The following is a 24,613-nucleotide window of genomic DNA, read 5'->3' on the forward strand; positions in this document are numbered from 1 at the left end:
TTCCTTATGCTGAGTTATCTTCCTGTCATTGGGATTAATGAATTGTTTTATCCAAATAAACTACCAAAAGTCTATAATAAACATAAACTTTCCATAATCTTCTCTCAAAATTAAGCCATATATATATATATAAAACTTAAAATTAATTTCCCCTAGAATTATAAAAAATACTGTTAATGGCATCACATATCTAGACATCTTTACCATTTAATACCATGTAAACCAGCAAAGCATCATGGAATTTGGTTCCTTATCTTATGAATAATTAAACTCCCCATTTTACCCAATTAATTTGTCTCAACACTGAAGTCTCTAGATCTAGCTACAAAAATCTAAAATTATCAAGATAATTAAGATACAACAGAAAAGAGCTAATAATAATATTTCTATACATTTAGGTGAAGTAAAAGGTGAGTAAAATTTAGGTTAATGAAAATCCAATTTGAAGTGAAATCAAAAGAGCTTTGAATCATAATAGTGTAATTGAAGGAACTCCAAGAAATGAAATATATGTATTTTCTCATAGGCCATTACAATAATAAAATACTAATCAACTGAAAATCACATCTTTACTACTATGCAATGCTTGGAGTTATATTTGCTCAATTAATCTCATTATGTTTTATGCCATCCATTCTTAAGTACTGCCAATAGATTAAAAAATATATTTAACAAAATATCATCAAAAAGTTCATAATGCTATCATGTGAAACTTATTATAGGCTTAATTTTAAAAATATATATTTTAAAAGAAAATATTTTATTGATGCTATATATTTTATCTTTATTTTACTTTTTAATATAATGATTTTTATTTTTTTTAATTATAGCTGGTTTACAGTGTTCTGCCAATTTTCTACTATACAGCATGGTGACCCAGTTACACATACATGTATACATTCTTTTTTCTCACATTATCATGCTCCATCATAAATGACCAGATATAGCTCCCAGTGCTACACAGGAGGATCTCATCACTTATCCATTCCAAAGGCAATAGTCTGCATCTATTAATCCCAAGCTCCCAATCCATCCTGCTCCCTCCCCCTCCCTTGGCAACCACAAGTCTATACTACAAGTCCATGATTTCCTTTTCTATGGAAAGGTTCATCTGTGCCAGATCTTAGATTCCAGATATATGATATCATATGGTATTTGTCTTTCTCTTTCTGACTTACTTCACTCAGTATGAGAGTCTCCAGGTCCATCCATCTTGCTGCAAATGGCATTAATTTGTTCTTTTTTATGGTTGAGTAGTATTCCACTGGGTATATATACACCCTATCTTCCTAATCCAATCATTGATTGATGGACATTTAGGTTGTTTCCATGTCTTGGCTACTATGAATAGTGCTGCAGTGAACATGCAGGTGCATGTATCTTTTTCAAGGTAAGTTTTGTCTGGATATATGTCCAAGAGTGGGATTGCTGGGTCATATGGTAGTTCTATGTATATTTTTCTGAGGTACCTCTACAATGTTTTCCCCAGTGGTTGTACCAGCTTTCATTCCCACCAATAGTGCAGGAGGGTTCCCTTTTCTCCACACCCCCTCCAGCATTTATTTGTAGACTTATTAATGATGACAAGGGCTTAATCTCTAAAATATACAAACAACTTATACAACTCAACAGCTAAAAAGCCAACAACCCAATTGAAAAATGGGCAAAAGACTTGAACAGGCATTTGTCCAAAGAAGATATACAGATGGCCAAAAAGTACATGAAAAAATGCTCAACATCACTGATTACTAGAGAAATGAAAATCAAAACTGCCATGAAATACCACCTCACACCAGTCAGAAGGGCCATCATTAATAAATCCACAGATGCTATATATTTTAGATGTAATATAAATATATAACATTGCTAAGAAAATAATTTTGTTATATTGAAGAAGGAAATATTTTAGCTGTTAAAAAGTACTAGTTAGTACATATCAATAAGTAAATTGAGGGAAATATGTATAGATCAGCAGAACATTTTAAAGGAAAAAAAACACTTAAATAAGGAGCACAGTTCTACTGCAGACCTGGGGAAAAAAGGACCACTGTCCTGGACACTGTCTTTAAGAATTTCCAGTTCTGGCTTTACTCTGACCACGCCTTTCCCACTGGATAAGGAGTCAATGGGGCCAATGGGATGTGCCTACACTGAGCCTTTGACCTATTCTATGTCATGATGTGGATCTAAGACACTGAAATATCTGCTTAAATTTCCTATGTTCACTTATTGGGCCTATTCAAGGTTTTTCCTGATTCGATCTTCTTGAGGAACAATGAAGCTATCTGTATGACTAGCCATAGGTTATACTTGATCTTTTTTTGTAGTACACAATTACTGTCAAATGCAATGGTGCATTGGCAGGTTAAAGGAGAAAGGTGGAAAGAGTAAAGACATTTATGATGTAAGCTCTTATCTTTTCTATCAGGTAACAAAACAAAAATCCCTCTCTTTGCCTCTTTGGCATCCACTATCATAATCTGATGAATAGTTTGTCATAAATTGCCTTAAGTTATGACTTGCTACCCTTTGCTGAAATCATAGTTTAACAATTTAACTTGGAATTCTGTATATTATGAGAGAGAATCTATGAGATCAGAGATTTTTTTTAGTAGCCCTTCCTATCATGCAAAATAATGTTATGCCTTTGTAGATAGCCAGAACACTCTAAGAAAAGTATTTATTTGGCTGCATTGCCTTGACAAAATCTAATAAAGTGTACTGTCTCTTTCTGCATGCTAAATGCCTTGGAGCACTTATGCTTCTTAGTATAACGGTCCTCATGAATTGCTGGAATTTTATATCAGGCTTTATTTTGTGTATAAAATGAAATCCACATATGGTAGATGTCATCCTCAAAAGCCTTCATGTTTTTTGAGTTGATCAAAGAATCATATTAATATATAATCTCCACTGTCTGATAATTAACCAGTGTGAGAGTTGCTTGTAACAGCTGTCAATTCAAAAACAATTAATGGGTAGTAATGCTTATAGAGAAAGCAACATGGGCAAGAAAGTGTACTTAGATCAATACCACTTTTAAAAATCTAAATTTTTAGATCAGAGAGAAAAAGAATCCTGATGAATAGAGAATATTCAACCATTCATAAACATTCCCATCACAAAAATATGAACATGCCAGGGAGTTGGCACAGGAAGAAGATATGGTTTAATTGAAGAAAGGTTATATTTCTAATTATGTATGACCTTTTAGTTGGTATTTACTTTAGAAGACAGTGTTTGAATAGTGGGCAAGCTGCATAACCAAAGGTAGTTTCTCTAGTCAATATTCTCCTCCTTGGCCCTACTCTGGAAATTTCCAAGTTAAGCAAGAAATAAATTGTATAACTTCCCTTTTGTCCCATTAAATGAGTTTATACCAAAGATTACTCTGGAAATAAAAATGGCAAAATGGAAACTGAAGGTTTAATTTATAGATTGGACTCAATTAATTTAATAATGACATTTAAAAAATTCATACATTTAAGTTTGCTCTAAAAATGATTACATTTTTATTTTTTATATTAATTTGCATATAATTATTTAGGCACATGAATTGGTCTAAGGCATAAATATTTCAAAATAAAAGCTTATCCCAGCATAGGAATATTTCTGTGCACATTAAGATTTCATTTGATGATAACTTTAAGTAAATTATTAGTAATTTTAAATGAAACCCAATATAATAAAATAATTTATCTTGTTTATTTTTATATTTACTGGAAGATTGAAATAAAATAATCTTAAATTCAGAAAAATGTTGTTTTATAATATTAAATGCTTTTATATTACATAAGCTAAAACACAAGTGGGGCTTAAATACTACTTGAAAGATATGGACAAATTTAACAATATAATAAAAGTCCAAATGATGGAAAAATCTTTTAATATTCTCATAGATAATTGAGACAGTTCATACTGTCTCATAATTTTATCAACCAGAATATGGTGCAAATCTCAATTTATTTAAGATTTAAAATTTTTGTTTTCTTTTTAAATCTTCAACCACAGCATATAGAAGTTCCCAGGCTAGGGGTTGAACCAGAGCTGTAGCTGCCAGCCTATGCCACAGCCATAGCAACACAGGATCCAAGCTACATCTGGACAGCTCACAGCAACCTGGATTCCTGACCCTCTGAGCGAGGCCAGGGATCCAACCTGCATCCTCATGTATACTAGTCAGATTTGTTTCCACTGCACTACAATGAGAACTCCTAAGATTTATCTTATATATCTAATAATCTATTCTACTTTTTACGTAAGGTTCCTGCATATATGTATGTATTTACAGGTAAAAAATGCTCTTGTGTTTCTCCACTATTACTTTCATACTGCAACCACATAATACTTCTGACACCAGATATGTAGGTTTTCTTCTCCACACTAACCCATTCCCCAATATTAACTCAGTGTTCTTCAATTCATTTCAATTCTGACACCTAGAGTTAGTACAGATCCCATGGATTGAGGACTCAGTCCTACAAGACTGCTCCCAATTTCAGACACCAATTAAAGCAGCAGGTCTCCAGATTATCCACAACTTTTGTCCCATTTCACTACAAATTAGAACTTCTGACTTTCTCCTTAGATTCAATCCTTTGCTAGAACATCTCACAGAACTCTGGGAAAACTTTGCTTACATTTGCCAGTTTATTGTATTATAAAAGATATGTAAAGGATACAGGTGATTAGCCAGATGAAGAGATAAGATAGCTAGCACAAGCTCTGAAGGGTCCTGAGCATAGGAGCCTCTATACCCATGGAGTTATAGTGTGCCACTGTCCTGGCAGATGGATGTGTTTACCAACCTAGAAGCTCTGAGAACCCTAAACTTTTGGAAATTTTTTGGAGGCTCCCTCATGTAGCCTCCATTATCAATCATTCGCTCATTTTCCAGCCCCTCTGTTTTTTCCAGAAGATAGAGGTGAGACTGAAAGTTACAAGCTTCCAATCACAACTTGATCTTTCTGATGATCAGCACCCTAAATTATAAAGTTATCCACAAACCCGAGTTGCCTCATGAGAACAAAAGATGCTCATAGTACTCTTATCATTTAGAAAATTCCAAGAGTTTTAGGATCTTTATGCCAGGAACTAGGAGCATATATCTATATATCTATCTATAATCTAATAGTTAACAATTTGTGAGTGTGTGTAATGTATATGAATAAGCAAACTGAATTTATGTGATTATTTGTATATTAAATATGTATGTTAATTATTATAATTGACAAGCATAATGGCTCTATTATTCACTTTTTTTTTTAAATACTTTATTCATTGACATTCTTTTTTTTTTTTTTTTTTTTTTTTGTCTTTTTTTTTTGTTGTTGTTGTTGTTGTTGCTATTTCTTGGGCCGCTCCCGCGGCATATGGAGGTTCCCAGGCTAGGGGTTGAATTGGAGCTGTAGCCACCAGCCTACGCCAGAGGCACAGCAATGCAGGATCCGAGCCGCGTCTGCAACCTACACCACAGCTCACGGCAACGCCGGATCGTTAACCCACTGAGCAAGGGCAGGGACCGAACCCGCAACCTCATGGTTCCTAGTCGGATTCATTAACCACTGCGCCACGACGGGAACTCCTATTCACTTTAATTTCAATTACCATTCTCTGATATGACCACTCATTTGCCTACTCTCTCAAAACTGGGGAATTATTCAAAATACTCTTGGCACCATAAGCCCTCTCAAGGGAGAAAAAGAAATGTAAATAATCTGATTGCACATATCATTAAGCATAAAGACTATAAGGATTAAATTTTTTAAAATAAAACCATGTATTAAATAGAGGAAAATACAGGGAGTTCCTCATAATGGTTGAACACATGTAATATGGAGTTAGACCACCTGGGTTGAAATCCTGGCTCTGAAAATTTTGGGCTAATATGATTTAGAGAAAATAATTTATTATTTCCATTGCTAAGTTTCCTCATCTGTAAAATGATCAATAGTGGCTTCTTATAGGGCTTTTGTGAGGATTAAAAGGGTGAATGTGTTGTAAAGAGCTATACTGGACACATCATATAAGTGAAGTAGAGGTGGTGAAAAATATTCCAAGTATTAAAATAGGTAAAGAAATAAAAGAAGAATGATTGAGGTTTTGGAAATAAGTCAAACACTTCTTAAAAAAAGAGAACTGAAAGGACTAACACATTGAAGAAATAATTACAACATAAATTGAATAGATAATACCTTTGATATACATTTGCAAACAAAGTAACTAGTGAACCTTCCAAAGGGAAAATGGGCAAAAGCATGTACTTCATTAAATAACAAAAGAAATGACAAGCAATTTACAAAAACATGCTTAACCTAGCCACATAGGAAATGAGAAATCTTATAAATAGCTTTTGGATAGATAGAAACTTAAAATAGCAGGAATAGTAGATGTTTTAAAATCTAAGTATTTCCACTTGGACAGGACATAATCAAATAGAAACACTTTTAAAATACTAGTAAGAATTTTACTCCAGTCTTTAAGGATAGCAGCTTGATACTTTGAATCAAGATCTACTTTAAGCTGGAAACTACATATCTAATATTCTCCACAGGATAAAATTAGAGTTGTATATAAAAAATGTATGCAAAAGTTTTGTTCATCAAGGTCTTTTAGTATAATTATATAATAGAAAAAATTAAAGTAACATGAATGTAAAATTGGGAAATAATTAAATTAGGCTGTGACATATTCAAATTAAAATTATTTTATAGAAGATTTTGTGATTTGAGAAAATGTTTCCAATATAGTAGATAAAAGTATTTTATAATCTTTTTTTTTTTTTGGTCTGCACCCACAGCATGCAGAATTTCACGGGACAGGGATCAAACCTGCACCACAGCAGTGTTCTGAGCCACTGCAGTGACAACACCAGACCCTTAACCTGCTGAGCCACAAGACAACTCCTAAGGGTATTTAAACAAAATGATTTAAGTAGAACTATCATAATTTTGGATAAAATAGAAAAAAGTGAGAAAAAATTCAAATCTTGATAATGAAACTCTTCAGTGTCATTAATTTTTAATGTTTTAAATTATGTCATATATCTTCCTAATTTTTCTATAGAATGTTTAATAATCATACAAATTATAGTACAAATTTATATATATATATATTTTTTTTGTCTTTTGTCTTTTGTTGTTGTTGTTGCTGTTTCTTGGGCCGCTCCCGCGGCATATGGAGGTTCCCAGGCTAGGAGTTGAATCGGAGCTGTAGCCACCGGCCTACACCAGAGCCACAGCAACGTGGATCCGAGCCGCGTCTGCAACCTACACCACAGCTCACGGCAACACCGGATCATTAACCCACTGAGCAAGGGCAGGGACCGAACCCGCAACCTCATGGTTCCTAGTCAGATTCGTTAACCACTGTGCCACGATGGGAACTCCACAAATTTATATTTTTAATAAAATCTCATTTTCTATTTAGGCACAAAACATTAGAAACCCTAAGTGATCATTCTGAACTTTAATCATTTTTTCTAACAATTATTTTAAATGTTAAACCATTTTTGTTTATTCTTTTTACAATTACTTGAGAAATGATGTAATTTTAGTATTGATACTGTGACTAATTTCTTTCCCAAATTGACTATTGAAATTGGACCAAGTATTAACCTCCAATAAATTCTTTGTTAACAAACCACAATTATAATAGTTTGAGTGATTAGAGAACACTACATTGTTAAGCATTAAACAAAGACTTCAATAAAACATTCCTCCTCAATACAGAGCTTCAATTCCACGGCTACATATTAGGAAGTATGTAGATTGCCCGAACAATCTTCTAAGTATTCATAAATTTTGTAAATATCAACTTCCTTGGCATGATTGTGTTCCCTAATTTTCAGTTAAAATACTCTTAACAAAGAAGCCTAAAACTTTGTCCCTCCAGTTATCCCTTATTTTGTTCTATGAGTGAAAATTTATGTCTCATTCTCCTTCTGAGAGTCTGTATAATGTTGACAAAGATTATAAATGCTTAATATTTGCACATTCCTGTACTGGGCTCAAGATTTGCTCAGCTCCACCTACTCCTAAGGCGTGCTACTTAATTAGTAGATGAGGCTACACAAGCAGCTGGCCAGTATCCCCTGTGGTAAGGCCAGGCATCCTGGTTTCTGTGGGCCTCCATGGCAGGATTCACAACAGCTCTGTTGCCCCTCCCAAACTTTCTGCATGACTGGAGGAAGTGGTTCTTCCTACTGTGCTGTAAGGTGTGAGATATGGCTTTCCTAATGCCAGCTTAGAAAGTGCAGGAAAGCAGGGAATATAAAAACAATATATATAAAATATTATATGTAAACAATGTATATAAAATTAGTATATAGTATATGATATGTACTAATTTTAGCCCCAACTAAAAAAAGAGAAGTTATACAAATTATCATTTATTTCAGTAACTTCTGAAAGTATTTTTTTCAGTCAATGGCTGTATCACCCTGAATGTTTCTGATCTCATTTGAAAGTATTTTTCATATGCTTTTTAAAATAGTCACAAGACATATATCAAAACTCTTTTGAATGGAATACCTGATTTCCACAGGAACTACATTGCTACAGTTGTAAATAAATACTAAGGAAAATACAATCAACAAATAGACTTAGCCCCTCACAGTTTTTAGCCTATCATTCAGGGAGGGGAAAAAACAATTATAAAAACAGTAACAATGCATTCAGCACAATGATTCTAATTACAAGGAAGGCACATCATGATGAGACATATTCACATAGGATTAGGTAAAACTTGATGGAAAAAGTCTTAACTATACTGAATGCCAAAGGAAACTTAAGACACTGGAAGAGTGAACAAGTGCTCCATTTATTATTTATTCAACAGGTGTTTTTATAAATACCTACTATTTACTGTGTACTTTTCTAATCAATGGAGAGAGACCACTGAACAAAATATAATCCCTTGTCTTATAAACTTTACATTCTATTAGGTAGACACAAAAATTAAAAATGAATAAGCAAATACATATTAAGTTGGTGATATATTTTGGAATAAAAATAAACCAGGGAAAGTATTTAGTCTGTGCCAGGGTAAAAGTGATGGACACTCTTTAAAAGATTGGTTAGGAAACTTTTTAAATGAGGAAATTATATCTAAATAATATTAAAAAATGGTGAGGGAAAGAGTTATAATGATATCTGGAGGAAAGATACTCCAGGCAGAAGGAACAGCAAATGCAGATTTGCAAAGGAAGAGGTATTCCTCACAGATCTCAAACACCAGTTAGTAAACTAGTGGAAATAAAAAGGAAGTCAAGAAGTACATTGAAAATGAGGTAAGAGAGGAAACAAGAAGCCAAATCACTTGGGGCAAATGGAGATGTGAATTTAACTATGAGAGTAAGATCACCAAGAACTCGTGAATACATATATAGAAGAAGAGAAAACTAAGTACTAAATCTGGAACATTCATTCCTATGTTAATAGGCTCAGAGATGAGAAACATCCTATGAAGGAGACTGACGAACAGACTGATGAGATGAGAGGCAAACAAAGGAAATATATTTTTCTAAAAGCCAATAAAGAACATTTTCAAAGAAGAGAAATGACAAAATTTTGATAAAATCTCCTGAAAGGTCAATATAATTTGATATGAGAATTGGCCATTGAATGTAGCAACATGGAGATCACTGGTAACTTTGAAAAGGCTGGGTTCAGGGAAGAGTTGGAAAAAAAATAAAATGTGAAAGGAAGAACCTGAGGTAGTTTGTGGAGAGAGATTTTATGTAAAGGGAAACTGATAACTGGGAAGTAGCTACAGCAGTAAATGTGGCCAAATTTGATGGCATATCAGAAATACTCAGCAATGGAAAAATCTGATTAGCTAGACAGTGGGGAGATTTACTGAAGGAATATTCTTGAATAAAGGAGAAGAGATGGGATCTAGAAAACAAGTAGAAGTTTTGGCTTAGTAGAGGGGAAATGAGGAATGACTGGAGGTCTGAACTTCTTGAGGTGACTAACATAAATATGAGTCAAGTGGACAGTTATATCAGTGGTGATGGTTGCATGCAGACAATGAAAACAATGAAGTAAATGTTGAAAAGTATGTGTGGGAGTCTGCACCCTCCTCCACTTTGTCAAGGAAAGATGCAGAAATGGAAGCCAGGAGTTGGGCTGTCTTTGAACTTGGGTAGATTCCTTTTAAGAACTGCTGACGTGAGTTTATCTCATTTTATTTTCTAGCAGAAGTTTAGAGGGATAGGAAGAGAAAATCTTGATTTCTAGCATGTTGACAATGTAGACCTCTGCTAGTTGAGGTATAAATTCCAGGGAGAGATTTCAAACAGCATAGGGATGTTTGCTGGCAAGAGAAATATAAAACATAAAAGGAACAATACAGAAATAAATATGGTTGGTCCTATACTCCATGAGGAAAGTGACATTAAATTGAGGTAAAGTTAAAGTGACAATAAATGAATAGAACTTGATGGAATTTAGAACATAGTTTAAACACTTTGGGCTTTTTCCTAGTGAAATTAAGAGAATAGCTATTACAGAGATTTAAGCACAAGGCTGCCATGGATAGAATGCAGTGTTTGCAAACATATCCTACTTACAATATGGATGATGGATTGAGGACAGAGGTAGGATTTATATATTTTCATTTAATAACTAATCTAAAGGTTCGAATATGAAAACTGTGTTTTAAAATCATTCCAATAAAGATGTACTGGAAAACCAAACATGACTAGTTCTTACTAAGAATTAAATTAAGGATTTATATATTGAATCCTCTCCTTTTGAAACCTGTTTTATGCCCTTTCCTGTTTTCTTTGCCAGTGGTTTTAAAGACTCAGCTCAGGCAGCATTTCCCTCTTGGACTTCCTCCCAGATTGTGAAAGCTCTTTCCTCCTTTGCCACAGCAGTTATTACTTGTTACTCAATAGGTGATTCAAACATTTTCCTCCTCTCCAAAACCTAAACTCCTCAAAATCAGAGACTGTATTTTATGTATTTTTGAATATTAATGTTCAGAACGATGTTTTATACATAGAACTTAGTAAGATATTTTAAACTTAATTTTTATTAAATTTGCAGAATGAGTTTTATGGGTTACCTAGTTTTATATGCAAATCTCTGGCTTCCCATTACTGAGAACTAGAAAGAAATATCCGTATGGTCACTTTAAAGATGTTAAAAATCAGTCCTGCTTTATATTTAATATGTGTATGTCCCTAAATGTACTTTTGCTGATGAAAGACAAAAGTAGTATGGAAGCATATTGCTAATTTCTTTTAAACAAACACATAGCTCAACTGACATTAGAACTTTACCAGCTAAAAGTTTTGATCTAAAATGTGTCTCCAAGTAATATTTGTATTTTTATGTGCATACATTTATAAAAATATCTTTGAGAACTTTAATATATCAGAATATTATATCCTACAGAGTTGTTTAGAAACTTTCTCTTAAGGTGAAATTTGAATAAATAAACAATGACAAAAATATTCCTAACTTTTAACTTTTAGCTCTCTGAAATCCAAGATTGTGGTAAGTTTTATTGACAACAACTTCAAAACCTCAAAATATACTCTTTGTTGGCATACACCAATTTTAACTGTTTGGATATAAATTTTAACTTATTATTTTTAACATCAAATAATTTACTCTCAGCCCACAAGTCACTGGGTTATTCCACACCTCAAAATATTTCTCAACTAAAAAGTCGACTTTTTGAAGGTTCCTACAAAAATATTATTTACTTCTAAAAAAGTAAAGGATCACTTCTGCTTCAAGGAAATATGTTGGAATGGGAATATGATTTACTTTCCTACCTGAAACAACAAAAAAATTAAATGAACTACATATAACATTGATTTTTCAAGACAATGGACATCATGAAGCAAAATACAAGAGATCTTGGAGAAACAGGAGAAAAACTGGTGGCCCAGTGACTGCCACAGCTCACTGCTCTAAGAGAGTTCCCAGGTCATGAAAAAGACAAGAAGAACCCATGTTAAAGTAATGAACTTGTAAATCTAAGATGAGGACAGAGAATCACAAAGCAAAGAACTAAACAGAAAGAATTCCAAAGAGCATGCATAGTTCTCCCATGGGCATTTATCAAACCACCAAAGATCAAGAAAAGAACCAACTAAAAGAAACTGAGGAAAAAGAAGGGGATATTCCCACAGGGCCAACCAAACTGGAAAAAGAAATACCAAAACTCACAGGGCATTAGATAAAGCATTTGGACTCACCACAACACAATCAGCTTTATTCTAAATGCTACCCTAGTTCTGTCTAACACATTTTAAAATCAAAACCTAAAAGTATCAAACAATTTCCAAGGAATGTAACTGCATTATAACAAAGCTCAAATATATATAGGAATACAAAAAAATATCCAACACCAAAAGATAAATTTTAAAACATATGGCAGTGAAGCCAAATTTCCAACCAGTAAAGAAGCAGGGAAATATTAACTGCAATGAGGAGAAATAATTAACTAATCAAAACAACCCAGAACTGATAATAGTCATTAGAATTAGCAACAAAGGAGATTAAAACAGTTATTAAAATATATTCTATATGTTTAAAAAATAGTAGAAATATTGAACAAGTATAGTCACGGGAGTTAGAAAAGGGACTCAGAACCTTGAGATATAGAAACTACAATGCCAGAGGTGAAAAATACATTGGATGAAATTAACTGCCAATTAGAAATCATAGAAGAAAATGCAATAAACATGAAGACATAATAGACTACGTCCAAAATAAAAGGCATAAATTTTATTTATTTATTTATTTATTTAGTTAGTTAGTTAGTTATTTATTTTGGTCTTTTTTTTGCCTTTTCTAGGGCCACTCCCACAGCATATGGAGGTTCCCAGGCTAGGGGTCTAATCGGAGCTGTAGCCACCGGCCTACACCAGAGCCACAGCAACGCGGGATCTGAGCCGCGTCTGCAACCTACACCACAGCTTACGGCAATGCCGGATCGTCAACCCACTGAGCAAGGGCAGGGACCAAACCCACAACCTCATGGTTCCTAGTCAGATTCGTTAACCACTGAGCCATGGCAGGAACTTCTTTTTTATTTCTTTATTTCTTTATTCTTATCTTTTTTGAATTTTAAAAGGTATCAGAGAATCATTGAGCTATTGGATGACTTTCAAAATATATAAAATATATACAGAAAAAGAAAAAAGAGCAAGAAAAAGAGGAAACACTGGTTGACATTGGATAATACTAGCATTATATCATTATCTTTTAGAAAACTGCGTTGGCTATCCTAGGTCCTTTGATTTTATTATGGATTTTATAATTAGCTTTTTAATTTCTATAAGAAACCCCCATGGGATTTTGCTTAGCAATGAATTGAATCTATATATCAGAATTGGATAGACTGACATCTTCCCTCTACTTGATTTTTAATCAGTGAATAAAGCATAAATTTTCTTTATTTAGGTCTTCTTTGATATTTTTTGGTTTTGGTTTTCAGTGTGTCGTCATACACATACTTTGTCATATTTCTAAGTATTTTAGATTTTTATAAAGCTACTGTAAAATGGTAGTGATTTTTTAACTTTTATTTCCAATTGTTTGCTGCTAGTATATTTAAATGTAATTGCTTTTTGTATATAGATCTTATGTTTTCAACCTCACTAAACATGCTTGTTAGTTCTTATAGTATTTTCATAGATTCCACTGAATTTTCAACCTGAATGATTATGTTATAATAAAGACAGTTTTACTTCTCTTTCAATTTAGATGTCTGTTATAGACAAAAAAGCAGACATGCACAGAGGGAAGATGATGTGAAGACACAGGGAGAACACCATCTTTAAGCCAAGGAATGCCTGAAGCTAAAAGAAGCTTAAGAGAGAAGAATGGAACAGTTTCTCCCTCCTAGCTCTCAGATGGATCCAACCCAGCTGACATCTTGATTTCATACTTCTAGCCCCTAGAACAGTGAGACAATACATTTCTGTTGTTTAAGACTCTCAGCATGTGGTAGTTGTTCTGGCAGCCTCAGGAAACTAACACACTTTACCAGCTTGAGGAAGTCATATTATATAACAGCAATTTGCTGAAAAATTTATCAAGAATGGATATGGGATTTGGGCAAATGTCTGTTCTTTACCTATTAAATTGAACACATAGTTTTATTTATATTTTGTTAACCTGATTAATTGTTAACTAATTTTCAACTGTTAACAAAACAAACATTGTGTTCCTAGGATAAATGTTACTTGGTCATAATGTGTTTTCTTTTTATTTATTATTGAATTAAATCTGCTGAAATTGTGTTTACTAGGTGTGTCCTATTTTCTACAATGCTTAATTTTCTCAAGAGTTTTGTGGGAACTGTAGGAAAAAATTTCTAAATCAAAAATACTATTGTATAGCTGAAAAGTTAATAATCTATGCATGTGTCAGAAGTTGTACATTTATAGGAAGGATTATAAAATGCATAAATATGCTAAGAAGCGTAGTACAAGGAACATGTACTTAGTCATTAACAGTCATCTTACAGTTAGTTACTGCTATGTACCATGTTGACTAAGTAGAATGATAAATGATAAATATAGCTCAAACAGAGTGCAATTTCATCTTGTTCTTTTTGTCTGTGTGTATAACATTGCAATGTAAAGAAGAATATACATGGAGATGTTAGTGTAGTTATTTGGGGGGGGTCAAATTTGGAATGTTTTCTGTTTTTCTTCTTTGTTGTATAATTATATTTTTCTCTAAACATTTAACAAGTAATACATGCTAAAAAAATATATTTTATTCTGAATTATTCCCCCAAACTGCTTCAGTGAAAGAAGGACAGACTGACTGAATTGATCATGTAATGATCAATGTAATGATCATGTAATTGATCATGTAATGAAGACTCAGAGATAAGATTCATTGACTGTGTTTTTCATGAACTATCTGTATGTTGTAGGGAGTTTAAATTACTTTCAGTATTGCTCAATCTGTCTTCCAACAACTCCCATGAAAGCTAGTTCCACTTTGAAGGAAAGATACTTGAGTTACCTTGCAAAAAATTCAAATAGCTATTAATTTTTAACAGACTTTTTCCCCTCTTTGCCGAGTATTCAAGGAGTTTCATTGTACCATATTTCTATATTTCGTCAGACAGGGAACAAAAGGTTTTATTCTTATAAAAGTTCTTTGCCTTTAGTAGGTATTCTTTTAAAAGCAGCCTACCAAACTGCTTGATTTTTCTCCAATCAAGTTCCACAGTAGGAAAAAAAAAAAAAAAAAAAAAAAAAAAGGAACAAAAGATTAAGGAAAAAATAGAAAAGCTATTATCTTGGAAAACAGGTTCTTGGTTGAATTGTTATTGTTTTAATGTCATTCACATAAAAAGAATTTTGTTGAAGAGTCAAAGTCAACTTTTCTCCTGAGTTTTAGAAATTCTCAAATATTCTCCAGTAGAAGCAAATGACAAAGCCTCGTTTTGCAAATATCTAATCAACAATGCACTCTATCAGTTGAGTTCAAATACCAGTCTGTCACTCGCAGGCTGTGACAGTTAGGCAAATTAAGCAACCCCTCTGTGCCCCAGACTCCATATGTAAATTCTATATGGATCAAAAAAGTACCCTCTCTAGAGAGTATGGTGAAGATTACGTCAGATAATTCAAGTAAAGTGTCACAATAATGCCTAACCCATTACACAAACCTAATAGATATTGCCTATGATAGTGTTATTGTATTATCAATATCATCTAATAGAAAACATTATTCTCAATGTTATCATTGCTTTATAGCAGTGTTTTAATCTACAGTAAGTGTTTTCAACTAATTTACTAAAAAATTGTGGTATAAAATTAAGATAGGTTTAGTTGTTAAATTATCAGAAGACAATATTTGTTAAAAACTACTTATTGATGTAAGTAAATCAATTTTTTTTTCTCTTAAATGACCCCAGACTATAGCCCTTTTATTTTATTTTTGATTATAGCCAATTCCTGATAATGTTTATCAGGGGAGGTAGACTAGAAACTAGGGATTCATAAGGACAAATTAATTATCATTATCTGAAAATGCACTTCCAAATACTTAGTGTGCATTTACAATAATAATGTACACTTAAATATCAGTATTAGAAGGGATTCAAGGCACCATATTTGACCATTAGTAGTTTACAAATACGGATTCAACTATCTATCTATATTGTATATTGAGACAAGACTAACACAACAAAGTGTCATCACTGTGAGATACTTTGTTACCTAAGAACACATATGTGTATAATACACATATATACATATATGAAATACATACATATATCTACATACATACATATATGCACAAAAATTTCATTTTTCAATTAAGATTATTTCCTTATAATAAACACTAAAATTAAAATTGAGTCATATAGGAAAAAATTATGAGTTTATACATGTTTTTATATTTTCCATCTACTTTTCATAGGGCCATATATTAACCTATCATCCTAAAATAGTGTAGAAATAAAACATCTTCATGAAAAATTCAGCATTTTAATTAAGGGGAAAATATGCTGTTTAATAAATTTAAGAAATATGCCATGGTAGTCTCAATATACAATGTTAATTATAAATAATGCTAATGATTTTTCTATCAGTAATCAAGTGCATTTTTGTTATTTATCTTGTTTTCACATCCCAGTGTTAGGAATTCTCCTAGGATCCTGGGATTCCTGGACTCTGACTACCCTTCCTTAATTTTTGTTTGGAAGGTCAACAGCAGATTTATGTATTATGAATTTTCTTTTTGAGAATGTTCTTTGATACCCTAAAGCTGCTTATTTTTCCACTTAAAATGCAAATTTATTGTCAATTTAAAATAAAGTCCAATTCAAGTTAGTTCAATAATCTTATGATCTAAATTATAAATGATTGATATTTTGATAATCAGACACTAAATTCTATCATTTTGTATTGTTTTACTTTTAAATACATAATGACTTCACACGTGTGAAATATGCACATTTATTACGAAGTATTCTAGTCAAATGAAAAGATATAAAGTAACATTCATGTATCCACCAGCCAGGAGATGTACTTAGGGAATTGATGTTCCCTAAATACATCTCCTGAAATCTCTCTCTCTCCTTTTTCAGAAGTGTATTATATCCTGATTTTAGAGTTTATTATTTACAAGCATGCTTTATATGTTTCTGTAAATACTTTATAATGTTATTTGTAACCTTTCTATAAACTGTATTATCATGGGTACATTCTTCTGAAACTTGTTTTCACTTAGTGTATGAAAGATTTATCCATATTGATATAGCTTTCTTAGATCGATTATTTTTGCTCCTGTTTAGATTTCCTTTGACTGAATATGAAATTATTTATCACTTTATTTTGATTAATGTTTAGGGTCTTGATTCCTTCTTTTTTTCTGCTGTTATAGATAATGTTCCTGTGAATATTGCTATTGATAACTACTTGCATGAGTAGACATTCCTATATATATATTTGATACATATATTCTATTATTCTACATATATTCAGTATGTATATACATATTCATATATACATATTCTATATATGAATGTTTCATTTATCATGTTTTCTTTGACTTCTCAAGAAACTCCAAATTACTCTCCCAAAGTCTTTTTATTAATTTTGTTTCCACTCATTGTGTATGATAGTTTGTTTCTTTAGATCTTCTTAAGCATGTGGCATTTTCAGATTTTAAAATATTTTTATATGACTATGAGTGAAATGGTATCTTCAGTCAAGCTCACTTAATTCTTTTATCACTAGTGTAGTTGAGCATCTTTTATAAACCTATTGACCATTTACATTTCCTTTTTATCAGTTACTCATGAGTGTATTTAATAACCTTTTGCAATTTTGACTGAAGCACTAAGACACATAGAAATGAGATACTACAAGTGAAATGCCGGTATAAGACGTCTTTAACATTCCCCTCAGCTTAACTAGACTGCAGACAGGTTTCTTCCTGATTATAGACCCTTGACTTACCTTTTCTTAAAGCATTTACTTTAGAAAACTTGCCATTGCAAACATTTTCTCTTTCCTTTGGATATGTAAATCTCCAAGCCTCTTTCCAGTTTTACAACCCAGGACCAACTTTCTCAAGGCCCAGGGAGCCATTCCTTTGAAAAGTAACTGTCAAGAAAGATAGTGCTGCCCCAGTGTCTGTGCAATGGTAAGAGCCAGACTTCTTCAATTAGCAAGCACAGTTGGCCTAATCACACTGACCAACCTCTGCCCTAATGCCCTCCAGTACTTTTTCACTAGTTTAAAGCAACGCTTAGACACTCTCTCACCTTTTGTTTCTGCAGAGCTGTTTCTCACTCCTATTGCATTAGTCTTGCCTTCTATTGTGGTAACACATTGCCTTCTTAAATAACCTAGCTTCTTTTTTCTTTTTTAAACCCATCTGGTGCAACTTTTTGTTAACATCAATTATGACTCACATTTTCCAAAGGAAATCTGAGAACCCATACTATAGCTCAAAGCCCCTCATTCACAAGAATAAACAGACGGTATGGATTTTAAGATAATGTAAGGAAAAAACTTTTGAAGATAATGGCATTGTGACTCTCATTAAGCTTCAACTATAGTGTCTGAAACCAAATCAGACCAGAGAAGGTGGCAGCAGGCATTGTGGTTAGGCAGTAGGGAGAGATTACAACGGTACATAAGAAGACCTCAGAGGGAGATGTTCATTATCTTGATTATGGTGGTGATTTCCACAAATGTAAACATATATCTACTCATTTAATTGTATACTTTAAATAAAAGCAGTTTACTCTATATTGAGAACATGAAAGAAAAATTTTAAAAAGGAAGAAAATAACAGTAAAATTGTGAAGAGACAATCACTCTATCAGCTAATGCAACACTAAATAAAGCGTTAAATAACTGAATAGATTGTTCTGTGGTTTTGTTCTTGCTGTCGATGGTTTTAGAGCTTATGTCTAGAAGAAATGAGCATATCAGAGAGGGAGACAGAATGGGTTGCCATAAATCAAACAAAGATGGTGACATTCTGGACTTGCACACAGGGCATTTAGAGGGGTATGTATATTGAAAAGGCATGCTGATGAAAATCAGTTAGATTTGGAAATAAAATGAATCTGAGTGGTGATGAAGAGATCTGGGCTCTTTCAAAGGATAAATATGAAGCAGAATAAGAAAATAGTCATTTTTTTAAACTTTTTGATTGTTAACAGCATGATTGTTAATTTTTAAAATGTGTTTCTGAGGACAAATACAGGAATGTGTCTGGAATTATAATTAATACAGAAAATGAAATCAATGCAGACTTATGTGGTATGGTGCCAAGAGTAATACAGTGTACCCCAAACATAGCCTGCTGCTGATTAGCACTGAGACTTCATTTTAGGGTCCTTATTGAATCCTATACCAGGAAGGTCTAAATGTTCAGAAAGCCATCCTTGGACTCAAACAGACCTGAAAGCACATTCTTGTTCATTTACTAGCCCTGTAATTTTAATCCAGTTTCCCTTCCAATTTTTAGTTACCTACATTGCAAAATGAGAACTAATATCCCAACTCCTTGGGGCTGGTACAGATAAAATTATATTACATTAATATATATGAAGTGTGTAACAATGCTTTGTACAAAATGAGTGCTCAAAAAGTAGGATTAGTTTTATTATAATCTCTATTCTCTTCCACCTCTTAAAAATCAGAGTATTTCCACTGTTGTTTTTATCTAAGACTTGGTATTTGGTGGTTTTATATTCATAAAATTGCATTAAAATGATAAAACAAATTGATATAACAGACTTCCTATCATGGCTCAGTGGTTAATGAATCCAACTAGGAACCATGAGGTTACAGGTTTGATCCCTGGCCTTGCTTGGTGGGTTAAGGATCTGGCATTGCCGTGAACTGTGGTGTAGGTTGCAGATGCGGCTCGGATCCCGTGTTGCTGTGGCTCTGGTGTAGGCCGGTGGCTATAGCTCCAATTAGACCCCTAACCTGGGAACCTCCATATGTCACGGGTGGGGCCCTAGAAAAGGCAAAAAGACAAAACAAACAAAAAAACAAAAAACGAATTGATATAATAATAAAACTGACTGAATACATGAGAAGAATGAATAACTGAATCATGAGAAACAGCTGAAGTTTAAGGCTCATACATAGCCCCTTTGTGTATTTTAGGAGAAAATATTCTGGATGATTAAAATATGTTTCAATCTTTCATTTTCCATAACTATGCAGGAAAAGCATATTTTAAGCTGGAGCTTCTTATAAAGCAATTTTATTTTTCTCAGAAACTTTTAATGTTTTCATTAAAGTCTTCTGAACCAAAAATAGTTTTGAAGTGTTAAACTGCTTATATATATATATGTGTGTGTGTGTGTGTGTGTGAGCGCGCACATGTATTTGGCACCTGAGATAATTGCTTCAGTGCTGTCAACAAAGTCACCTAGTACTTTGAAGGCAAAGTTATGTCTTTCTGTGACATTTTTCCTTTTCTATCAATGGACCACAGTTTTGCTTTTACATAAGCCACTTTCATCTTGACTTTTATAGAGAAAAACTCTTAACTATGCACAAGTTTTATATTCAGTAGTATTATTTTATACTATTTTATTTCCTAAAAAATTTGGAATCATAGCTTAAAAATAGTCACATTCATTAAGTCAGAAATTAATATATATTTTATTTTGTAAAAATTTATGAGCTCAATGGAAGAGATTCACACCTCAAATAATATTATGCTATAAAGTGTAATTATCTCCTTTTTAACCACAAAAAGGGGTAGATGTCTAGTTGTAACTCAACAACTCATTCAAAATTAGCTGAATAATCTGATCAAACTATTATAAATTTTGAGCGAGTATAAAATATATTCGAATGACCCAACAGTGTCTTCAACATTAAATTTAATAAATGTTTAAAAAAGAGTTAAAATTTCACTGGTCATTAACACTATGAGCCAACAGTTGTTAACCATAAATATACCTTACTGGAGCTTATTTTTTAATGGAAAAAAAGATTTTTTATGAACATTTTCTTGTGGTTGGAAATATCTATTATATAATACCATTTAGGATTTCAGCTAATTTTTTTCTTTTTTCTTTTTTCTTTTTTTTTTTTTTCTTTTTTTGTCTTTTTGAGGGCTGCAACTGTGGCATATGGAGGTTCACAGGCTAGGGGTCTAATCACAACTGTAGCTGCCAGCCAAGGCCAGAGCCACAGCAACGCCAGATCTGAGCAGTGTCTGCAACCTACATCACAAATCATGGCAACATCGGATCCTTAACCCGCTGAGCAACGCCAGGGATCCAACTTGCAACCTCATGGTTGGTAGTCGGATTCGTTTCTGCTGTGCCATTATGGGAACTCTGATTTCACTTATTTTTTTAAACCTTATTATTAGACTCTCTTTAAGCCTCAAGTAAATGAAAAACAGAACTGAATTTTTGATACAAATGCATTTGTGTAAGATCATTATTTTCTAGCCTTTGAGATATATGTTTCCATATATTTGATATTTGTTATACTTCCTTGTCCTTGTTCCTCTAGGCTATTAATTTTCTCTGTTCCTCTAGGCTATTAATTTTCTCTAACTAGTAACTGGCCTCTTAATTGCCTTTTTATTTTGCAAAGTTATCTTGCTTCAAGAGAAACTTATTCTTCATTCCTATGTTTTTTCAAGGCATAAGATCCAAGCCTTTGGGATAGGTTTCCAGTAGAAATCTGAATTCTACTGAGAATAACGAGAGCCTTGTTATCTACCTCATTCCATTTTAATTATGTACTCTCATTTTCAGAAAGTCACCATTCATAAATCTTATTTTCTTCAGTGGTTGGTTAAAATAATATTAAATCTAAAGAGTATACAATAAAAAATGTAACACTTCATTTGCTGCTCCTGGTGCAGCTGTGTGCTCATTCAGTGCAGATCTGGTACTTCTTTTGAGAAGTGGCAACTCAGAAGACTTGGGTGCCCACCATGGCCTACGAAAAGGCCAAGGAAGGAGTCAAGACTGAGAACAACAATCATATTAACTTGAAGGTGGCAGGGTAGGATGGTTCTGTGGTGCAGTTTAAGTGGCATACACCATTTAGTAAATTAATGAAAGGCTATTGTGAATAATAGGGTCTGTTAATGAGGCAGATCAGATTCTGATTTGACAGGCAGCCAGTCAGTGAAACAGACGCACCTGCACAATTGGAAATGGAGAATGATGATACAATTGATGTGTTCTAGCAGCAGACAGAAGGTGTCTACTAAAAAAAGGACCTGCTACATTACTCCAGAATTCTGTTCCTCTGACCAAGAAGAAAACCACAATTTGGTTCTACCACATCCTAACTACTACAGTATAGTTTTCTCTATTCTTTCATTTTCCCCTTCCCCATTCCTTTATTGTACATAAAGTAATTTGTGTATGTGCATAACCATATTGTATTTTTTTTTAACTAAATGGCCAGTGGTATGTTTTTGATTGACATCGGAGGGAGATGGGATGGGGAAAAACACTGGTTTTGTGAAAATACCCCCTTTATCCATTAGTGGCATGCACGTTCATTTATCTTTACATTCCATTAAGTTATTTTGCTCTGTTTAACAACAACAACAAAAAAGAACAACATAAAATTCCTGGCATATCTTGTTCAATTGGAGAATTTTAATGTTTTTGATTTATCATTGTAAAACCAAGGATAATTTTATAACTTTTTTGTATGTAGCTATTACATGTAGGGCAATATGTCTTTAAGTAGGGATAAATTACTCTAAAATAAATTAATCCTAGATAGTTTTCCCTTCAAGTCAAGTGTCTTGTTGTTTAAATAAACTTCTAATTTCAAATAAAAAAAATAACATTTACTGTCAGGTTGGATCATCCATAATTATTTCTAGAATATTCAGGAAAAGTTTCATGCTATTTATGCCAAATTTACTTAAACCCTATTATTTTAATCTGTGAAAATGGCATATGATCTCGCAAGGATTGGAAAAAAAATCTATAAGCCTGGTTTTCCAATTGTGTCAGTTTCACAGGAGATAATAATCATCTCAGAACTAGGGGAAACAGAAAGTCTCTTTCTTGATTTGAACTTCTATATGTATGCATATACACTACTGCAAAATTCTAAACGTATCTTAATATATTTATGTATTATATATATATTGTAAATTCTAGATAAGGAGAAATCTTTTTTCTTTGTGCTTAGGAAAAGTTATAGATGAACACTACATTTTAAATTCAAGGACTTCTTCTATACTCTACCTACCTTTCCCTTTTGGCTTCGGCACTGATACTACGCGTCCTTTCCATACACCAGTGTTTTCCCCATTCATTAGGCCCTTCTTCCTTCTCCATAAGCCTGGATCCTCTGAACTACTCTCTCCATAGTCTTTATTCACTCTGACTCCTTTTTTTTTTTTTTCTGTCACACTCAACTAACACCTATTCTCTGGATTAATTCTAAAAAGTAGCTTCTTTACTTTTATGAGTGGACCACAAAGAAATGCTAGAGAGAAAAAAATAGGAGATTTGAGTAGATAGCACTTCAAATCTTTTTTCAAGTTCTTTAAATCAATTAGGCCTTCAGTGCTGCCCCTTAATTTTGTTACAAATTTGTTCTTATTGGACTATTTTTTAATTCCCTTTCCTAGTTATGCTGACGATGAAGTGCTGGTTTAAAATGCAGATGTCACATTCTGCCCTACATCTACCAGATCTGAACATCTGGAGAGGGACCTGGCATCTACATTTTAAAGAGGTTCTCAATTGATTCTTATAGATACTCAAGTTTGAGAAGGCCAATTGTATTAATAATATTAAATAAAATGTTAAAAATTAGTGAAAATGTATAAAAATTTTAAAACCAAAAGCTAAAATATGTACAAACAATAAACCAAAACATAGATTGGTTAGTTAGGGTACACTTTTTTTTTTTTTTTTTTTTTTTTTTTTTTGTCTTTTTGACTTTTCTAGGGCTGCTTCCCGTAGCTTATGAAGGTTCCCAGGCTAGGGGTCCAGTCGGAGCTGTAGACACCAGCCTACGCCAGAACCATAGCAACGCAGGATCCGAGCTGCATCTGCAACCTACACCACAGCTCACAGCAATACCGGATCCTTAACCTACTGAGCAAGGCCAGGGATCATATCCGTAGCCTCATGGCTCCTAATTGGATTCGTTAACCACTGTACCACAGGAACTCCCCTGGCTAGGGTACATTTAGTGAGTTAAATTCTCCTTCTTATAAAAGAAAATTCCATTTACCTATCCTCTGACATATGTGCAATTTTTGTTATCAGTGTTTTTCCTATGTATTAATATTTTGAGTGTTTTCCCTATGTATTAATATTTTGGAATAAAGTCTCTCCTTAAGTCCAGATTTTTTTGACAATAAAACTCTCACAAATTTTTACTTTGCTATCCTTCCCTTAATAACGGGCAATATACTTTTTTTAGAGTATAACTGATTTACAGTATTGAGTCAGTTTCTGCGGTACAGCAAATAAAAACATAAAAAGAATATATATGTACATGTATGATCGGGTCATACATACTTGCTCTACAGCAGAAATTGACATATTTTGAAAGCTTCTACTGGAGGATTTTTTTTAAAACTAATAAAATCTAAATAAAATTAGTATTTTTTCACTTGAAGAACAAATT

At 33.0% G+C, this 24,613-nt stretch overlaps 1 long non-coding RNA gene and 1 pseudogene across 2 annotated transcripts in view; one reads left to right on the forward strand and one right to left on the reverse strand.

The window, feature by feature from the left end:
- Positions 1 to 24,613, reverse strand: part of LOC110257011 — a 300,296-nt gene that overhangs the window by 171,010 nt on the left and 104,673 nt on the right. The window lies entirely within an intron of this gene.
- LOC100623774 lies at positions 21,933 to 22,214 on the forward strand (annotated as a pseudogene).

Source organism: Sus scrofa, chromosome 1 (genome assembly GCF_000003025.6).
Source record: "Sus scrofa isolate TJ Tabasco breed Duroc chromosome 1, Sscrofa11.1, whole genome shotgun sequence".
NCBI classification, from domain to species: Eukaryota; Metazoa; Chordata; class Mammalia; order Artiodactyla; family Suidae; genus Sus; species Sus scrofa.